General features: G+C 43.9%; 1 long non-coding RNA gene across 1 annotated transcript; it reads left to right on the top strand.

Annotated features, from left to right (window-relative positions):
• Window positions 1-3,618: 3,618 nt before the first annotated feature.
• LOC310888923 lies at window positions 3,619-6,904 on the top strand. Its single transcript, XR_014576261.1, has 2 exons — window positions 3,619-3,840; window positions 5,863-6,904. It is a non-coding gene; the product is annotated as an uncharacterized lncRNA (long non-coding RNA).
• Window positions 6,905-7,289: the final 385 nt, after the last annotated feature.

Below are 7,289 nucleotides of genomic sequence, written 5' to 3'. Positions count from 1 at the left end.
CAGATCAGAGGCATAAATCAAATCACTCCACTTTCTTGTGGTTGAAGGCAAAGTAACAGATCAACTGGAGCTAAAACAAAACGATCTTTGATTATTAAATGGATCTATATGTAGATGGATTATCAGATATGTTTGACAGCGGATGTGAAAAGCATGGGGGGTACCTCAGGATTAGAACAGAAAGTAACACAATCTTTCTTCTCTGAAACAATTAGTGAAATCATTTTCTGTACATTAAGAGCCCTGCACGTGCAACATTATACATTGGGCTTGCACAACTCATTTGGGTCAGTGTGATGTTTAAACTCTTAAGTGGTACCACTAATCTCCATTAATCTGATTTCAAAGATGAGACATAATGCTCAGTACAAGAGCCTAAGAGTTGTTAATGTACATTCCTCAGCTGGAGCATTAATACACAACTCCTGCAGAAAGAACAGGATCTTCCAGGCTTGTGTGTGAGGGTTAAAAATAAAAATCTATTTAGGGATCTGTGGTGGTTTTACTGTGCTAGGCAGCTGAACACCACAACCGCTCTCTCCCTCCCCCTCCTTAGATGAGGAGGGGAAGAAGTAAAGGAAAGAACAACTCATGGGTTGGGATAAGGATGATTTAATTAAAGGAAAAAAGAAATAATTATTAAGGAAAGATTATTATTAATTAAACAATTTAACTAAACAATTTAACTAAACAATTAACAATTTAACTAAAGGGAAAAAAAAAGGGAAAGGGGAAAAGGGAGGGGAAAAGGGAAAACTAAACAAAACAAGTAAAGGCTATGTGGAAGTGCAGAGGAAAGAAATTACTCTCTACTTCCCACAAATGAGCGATGCTTGATCACGTCCTTGAAGCAGGGCCTCAACGCACGTAGCCGGTGTTCGGGAGGAGGAGAGATGTTTTCACAATGAGAGCCCACCCCTCCCCTCTTCCTCCTTTTCCCACCTTTTATTGCTGAGTGTGACATCATATGGTATGGAATATCCCTTTGGTTGGTTTAGGTCAGCTGCCCTGGTGATGTTTCTTTTCTCACATTTTTGCCCACCCCCTAGGAGGGTTAGAGAGAGTCCTGATGCTGTGCCAGCACTGCTCAGCAGCAGACACAACACTGGTGTGATACTACTGCTGTTTTAGCTACAAGTGCAGAACACAGCACTGTATGGGCTGCTGCAGGGAAAGTTGACATCCCAGCCCGACCCAGTACAGGATCTTTCCAGAAATGGTCTGTTCTTTGGTCCTTTCCATTCACTTTTGCCCTTTGTCACTGTGGGTGAAAGGATAGGCCATGATGATAACCCTCTCACCTGGGTTATTTTGTTCCACCCAAAAATACCTAGGATTGTCACTTCCTTGTGCAGCCTACATGGTGAACTGTTGACCTCATTTAATGAGGAAGAATACAGGCAGCAGACCATGCATTTACCCCAGAGTACATGGAGAAAAAGAGGTTTGTCAACCAAGCATTAATCTCAACCCCATGATTATCAGTCAGGAATGATCAAAGAAGCCAAAGGAATGATATTGGTCTAAAGCGTACAACTGAGAGGAAAATCTTCGGGACTTGATATCATGCTAGAAAAACAGATTTGAAAATTCTTCTCTATTTGTTTTTCCAATGTCAAATATAGTTTTGTGATGGATCTCAGAAGTGAGTAGAAAGATTCACCACTCTCCTCTCCTCTCCTCTCCTCTCCTCTCCTCTCCTCTCCTCTCCTCTCCTCTCCTCTCCTCTCCTCTCCTCTCCTCTCCTCTCCTCTCCTCTCCTCTCCTCTCCTCTCCTCTCCTCTCCTCTCCTCTCCTCTCCTCTCCTCTCCTCTCCTCTCCTCTCCTCTCCTCTCCTCCCTCCCCTCCCCTCCCCTCCCCTCCCCTCCCCTCCCCTTCCCTTCCCTTCCCTTCCCTTCCCTTCCCTTCCCTTCCCTCTTCTCTTCTCTTCTCTTCTCTTCTCTTCTCTTCTCTTCTCTTCTCTTCTCTTCTCTTCTCTTCTCTTCTCTTCTCTCTTCTCTTCTCTTCTCTCTTCTCTTCTCTTCTCTTCTCTTCTCTTCTCTTCTCTTCTCTTCTCTTCTCTTCTCTTCTCTTCTCTTCTCTTCTCTCTTCTCTTCTCTCTTCTCTTCTCTTCTCTTCTCTTCTCTTCTCTTCTCTTCTCTTCTCTTCTCTTCTCTTCTCTCTTCTCTCTCTCCTCTCCTCTTCTCTTCTCTTCTCTTCTCTTCTCTTCTCTTCTCTTCTCTTCTCTTCTCTTCTCTTCTCTTCTCTTCTCTTCTCTTCTCTCTCTCTCTTCTCTCTTCTCTTCTCTTCTCTTCTCTTCTCTTCTCTTCTCTTCTCTTCTCTTCTCTTCTCTTCTCTTCTCTTCTCTCTTCTCTTCTCTCGTAAAACTCAAGCAAAAGCTAAACAGTACATAATCTGTGCATTGCTGAGACACCATTGTCTAGAAATCAAGAATAACATTGAAAAATATCTAACTCATACTCTGATGTAAAAAATCCATTTAATTCAGCAGAGCAGGAAAACTGAACTGGACTACAGTCTCCCTAGGTTGTGTGCTGGGCATATACAACCAGCACAACCTCCCAGTGTGAGTCTGACCAAGGCATTCCTCATGTCAGTGACAGCTTTACCTTTGACTTTCTTTTGGCTGCTGTTCCCCGTCCTCCTTCCTATTGCGCTCCTCATCTTAATGCTGGCAGATTGTTAAGTAAAGTTTCAAAAAATGACTGAAATTGTCATTCATCCCCAAGGAGTCTGCCAAGGGAGACAATCACAGTTAAAAAGTTCCTAGAATCCATGAATAAACAATCTTGTTATTCTCTGCATTCCTCAGAGATCTCCATGTCTGCTGCTGAAATGGCTCAAGTGCTGCAAAATAATTATAAAATTATTTAGTTATTAAAGGCAGGTAGGAAAGTTTCTAATTATTCCCGGAATTACTCGGATTATAATTACTCAGAATAAAACTCTCACATCTTCCCAACGTGCAGCTGCAGGTTTTCTCTTACCCTGTGGCAAGGTGGGACCCATCTTGTGTAGCTCAGGTTGTGTGGGGTCAGCCCAGTGGGTGGGATTCAGTTCCACATGCAGAAACGCTGGGCTTGATCCTGCTGCCTCCATTCAAGTGTCCAGATCATTGGAGATTGTGATGTATAAGAAATGTTTGTTCATTATTTTTCATGGCTATATTAAGAAGGGAACAAAAGGAGTTACTCAAGCGGCGGTAAAAACCTTGAGACATCCTGCCTGTTGATGTCTCGGACATACGATTGAGAGAACTGTGTGTAAACAGTACAATTGCCAAACCGATAACCCACTGCCCTATCTTAAGAAAAACTAACATGACCAAATAAGGAGGAGAAACACCACATACTAAGCAGAGGAAGACTACTGCCTTCATCCGTGCGACCACCAGAGGGACAGAGACAACCCCCTAGCAACAATCGACGCAGCCGCAGTACTAGAAAAGGGGCACGTAACCCCGGAAGAACCTGATGATAAAAGGGGACTGCGAAAGGGGGGGGGGGGGTGCGCGCCGTTTGGAGGAGCATGGACTCCCCGGCCGCCCAGCGCTGTTTTGCTTGCTGATCGCTTACTCAATAAACTAATCAACTTACTATAAATTCTTTCTGGCTAAAGAGCAATTTATAACAAATTTGGTGCTGTGACTCGGATAAAGGCAATTTGATCGGGAAACCTATCGAAGGGGGCGCCCCGCTGATTTCGGCGGCCTTCACCGGGACTATTCCCGTTCAAGCCCTTTACCGATGAACCCTAAATTTCGGGCAGCAAGCAAATAAAGCCGGCAAAACCCCTAGGTAATCTTTGTGCACGAAGGCCGAACGAAGACCCACGGGGTGGGTAAGTATAGGCCGGTGATCCGTTTGGTTGGGGGTTGGTGATCCCAGAGTGCGTCTGTGTGAGACATCCAATTGAGGACGAAGTGAGTGCGGACCCCTCAGTAGTGCGGTTCCCACATCCCGCGAGGGACTGGGCCACGACCAGGGGGAAGCGGCTGTGTGTGTGTGTGAAAGGCGCTCCGGAAGATGGGACAGAAGAAGAGTAAGCCTTCTGGTCCCATGGGTGGGGTAATGCCTAGTGTTAGGTTGCCCCCTATTCCCCCAGATAGTCTGCTGGGGTTAATGATTAAGAATTGGAGTGATTCCCCTTCTAGGCGGGGAAAGGATAAAGTAAAAATGATTCATTATTGTGTTGAAGTTTGGGGAGGTAAGCAAATTCGAGGCGACCGTCTTTATTGGCCCATATTTGGGTCGTTTGAAGACTGGGTTTGCCAAGCCTTAAACGTTTATGTAAATGCAAAGGAACCTTTTTGTTTAGAGGAGAGCGAATATGCGAGCCTTTGGATTGGCTCAGAGAATTGAGTTAATCTGTACCCTTTAAAAGAAAAAGGAGGGGCAAAATTACAAATTGTGGAGCCAAAATTACAATTTGTGGAGCAAGAGGTAAAGTACCTGGGTCACCAGTTAAGTAAGGGGACTAAGAAGTTAGACCCAGACAGAATCAGTGGAATATTGGCTTTAACGTCCCCATGAACTAAAAGGCAGGTACGGTAATTACTAGGATTAATAGGCTATTGTAGACAATGGATAGAGGATTATAGTGGAAGGGTAAAATTTCTCTATGAAAAACTGACTAGAGACGTTGCTGAAATGGACTCGGGAAGATGAGGAACGACTGAACATGTTAAAGGAGGAACTAGTACGCCCCCCAGTGTTAAGCTTACCAGATTTAAAGAGGCCGTTTTTTGTGGTTTTTTTTTTGTTTGTGAACAGTGCAGAAGGCACGGCATACGGAGTGCTGGCCCAAGAATGGGCAGGGAGTAAAAAACTTGTGGCCTATTTGTCTAAATTATTGGATCCGGTTAGCCGGGGTTGGCCAAACTGTTTGCAGGTAGTGGTAGCTGCTGCCTTGTTAGTGGAAGAAGCACAGAAGATCACTTTTGGGGGGGAAATCAAAGTAATATCTCTACACAATATACGCGGGGTACTGCAACAGAAGGCAGAGAAATGGATCACTGACGCCAGATTATTAAAATACGAAGGAATTTTGATTTCCTCTCCAAAACTAACATTAGAAACAACCTCCCTACAGAACTCTGCTCAGTTTCTTTATGGGGAACCAAATGAGTCCTTAGGACATGATTGCCTCCGAAATATAGAAGAGCAAACGAAATTGAGACCTGATCTAGAGGAGGTGGAATTACCCATCGGTGAACAGATATATGTGGATGGTTCCTCGAGAGTAGTCGAGGGAAAGCGAAAATCAGGATACGCGTTAGTAAACAGCAAAACGTTTGAGATAATAGAATCTGGACCTTTGAGCCCTAGCTGGTCTACCCAAGCTTGCGAGCTATATGCCATATTGCGGGCCCTAAAATTGCTGAAAAATAAAAGCGGTACAATATATACAGATTCAAAATATGCTTATGAGGTAGTACATACATTTGGCAAAATATGGGAAGAAAGGGGGCTCATCAATTCACAAGGAAAGGGTTTAATACATCAGGAATTGATTACCCAGGTTTTACAAGCTATCAGAGAGCCCAAAGAAATTGCCGTAGTACATATAAAAGGGCATCAAAAAGGCCTCACCCCTCAGGTTAGGGGTAATAATCTAGCAGATCAGGAGGCAAAAAGGGCAGCATTAATGAGTATAAGAATTATAAGAACAAGGGAAGATTGCCCAGACTGTGAGAAATACTTAATACTTATACTTAATACTTAATATAATAATTAATATATTATAATAATAATACTTAATATAATACTTAATACTTAAGAGATAGGGTTCTAATTAAGACATGGAAAGAAACGTCTTTAACACCGCGGTGGGAAGGCCCCTATGTTGTTTTACTTATCACAGAGACGGCTATCCGGACGGCTGAGAAGGGGTGGACGCATGCCAGTCGCGTGAAAGGACCGATCCAGAAAAGCGAATGGGAAGCGGTCGCAGGCCCTGATGACTTAAAGCTCACGTTGAAACGAACTTGATAAGTATGGTCTAACTGTCTATGTATCGTAAAAAGGGGGAGAGGGGACCCTGTGTGATCGGAGAAAAGTCGCGGTTACCTGAGAAACTCCCCTGAAGAACACTGCTGCTGCCGAGAAGAACCTGCACCTTGTAGTTCGCTGCAACCGAACTGACAAGCGAGGCAGAGAGTGAAACGGTGGGGAATTACGTGGCCAGGTAAAGAACTCCGGAAAATGGGCCCTAGCCATTTTTTTGCGATACATAGTAATGGGTATTATTGTTTACACTGTTCCTGGGTCTGCGCACCCTCACAAACCTTTTAAATGGAGCCTGATTAGATGGGAAGATCACCAAGTTGTTCAGCAGATAACTACTGCTGGGGGACTGATAGGGGAGGCATCATCTATATAAAGAAGGAAGAGACTAAGAGTCCCCAACGGGTGGGACCAAATCAGAAACTGTCAGGGAGTGTTTTGAGGATTCAGCCTACACAAGCTTTTAGAATGCTAACTCCTAATAGCCCTAAACCACTGGAGGTTGCTAATAAATCAGTAAACCCGGAGTACGGGATTAGAAATGAAGGGGTGACCGGGAATAACACATGGAGAATCATGAATGCTAGTTATCAGTTGTTGAATCAAACAAATCCAGACGTGCCTAGACCTTGCTGGTTATGTCTTGATATAAGGCCCCCATATTACGACGCCATTGGGGATCTGGGAGAGACCACCCGTTCAAACGAAACCGATCCCCCACAATGCAATTGGGGAAGGGATGTAGGAATAACGTTAACGGAAGTAACTGGGAATGGCAGGTGCGTAGGCACGGTCCCTGGTGAGAAGTTCCATCTATGCAATATTACAGAAAATGTTACACAATTAGACAAAGAAAAATGGTTAATACCAGCAGATAACACTAGATGGGTCTGTTCATCGATGGGTGTTACTCCTTGCTTATCACTCAAGCTCTTTAATGTGTCTCAAGATTTCTGTATACAGGTAATAATTGTACCAAGAATTCTGTACCATTCTGAAGAGTGCTGTGTATATGCAGACCACACTGGAGTAGTGAGGGATACAATGATGAAACTCAGAGAAGGATTGGAAAAGAGGAAATGAGAGAATGAAGCCAGGCAGAATTGGTACGAATCTTGGTTTAATTATTCACTTTGGCTTACAACTTTGCTGTCAACAATAGCAGGACCTTTGTTGTTATTAGTGTTAGGGCTAACCTTTGGACCATGTATTTTCAACCGAGTAATCGCGATTGTAAAAAGCCATTTAGAGGCAGCGCATTTGATGCTTATCTGTGCTAAATAT

Source organism: Anser anser (genome assembly GCF_964211835.1).
Source record: "Anser anser genome assembly, contig: SUPER_W_unloc_3, whole genome shotgun sequence".
Taxonomy (NCBI): Eukaryota; Metazoa; Chordata; class Aves; order Anseriformes; family Anatidae; genus Anser; species Anser anser.
The sequence above is the reverse complement of the archived record's forward strand: the minus strand, read 5'-3'. Positions and strand labels throughout refer to the sequence as shown.